The following is a 926-nucleotide window of genomic DNA, read 5'->3' as shown; positions in this document are numbered from 1 at the left end:
TACCCACACAAACATCAGTACTTTAGATGAGATATCCTTAATCCCGATTACTTAATCTGAGTATCCAATGGACACACTTTTGATTTTCTTCTTAAACCGTTCTTTCTTGGATATAGCAGAGAAAAATCATAAACCGGGTTTTTTAATTTAGAGAGTCCCTCCCGTTTCTGTATATTAATCTTAAATGGCGCGCAAAATTTCAAATTTATCAGCTTCATATACGCGACTCTGATTGGTTGAATTTTATACACTTTTCAAGATACAAGCACGAGATAAGGTTAGTCTCGATATTAAGAAAAAGAGAGGATCAAGCATTAATCTCGATATCCACCATTCTAAAGTTTTCAGCTCAGTTTACATGCTATTATAGATTTATGATTAAAAACTTTTCTCTTTTTTATATATTTATATTGATTTTAATTATTCTCCGTTAATTTGAGATTTGCTTTAAAATTTTAAAAACTAGCTTGGGAACCCAGCGTCATAGTTAGTCCCACCGTTTACCCGCTCCTTGTCGTCAATTACTATTTTAGCTATTTTTCCCGTTAGAAGTTGACCCACTTAATCTCAAAACCAAGTTGAAAACATTGCTGTGGTTCTCCCGAGTTCTCCAATCCTCAAAGTTTTTAGGCAAACCGGTTTAGGGGTTCCTAAGACGTTATGATCGGACAAACAAAGAATCAAACAAACAAACAAAGATAACAACTTTATACAGTGAAACCTTTAATAACGAACACATCGGAAGAATTTATCAAATGTCGTCTTGACAATTTTTCAATGAGTTTTATACTATATTACGTAAAGGAATTGACTCTTTGCAACAAACTCTGATTTTCTAATCTCTATATCTTTGGATTCCAACGTCATAAACCTTTGAAATTTCAAACTATGACTTTTGTTAGATCAAAAAATATAAGTTTGAAATA

This window comes from Eurytemora carolleeae, unplaced genomic scaffold (genome assembly GCF_000591075.1).
Source record: "Eurytemora carolleeae unplaced genomic scaffold, Eaff_2.0 scaffold1515, whole genome shotgun sequence".
In the NCBI taxonomy this organism is placed as follows: Eukaryota; Metazoa; Arthropoda; class Copepoda; order Calanoida; family Temoridae; genus Eurytemora; species Eurytemora carolleeae.
The sequence above is the reverse complement of the archived record's forward strand: the minus strand, read 5'-3'. Positions refer to the sequence as shown.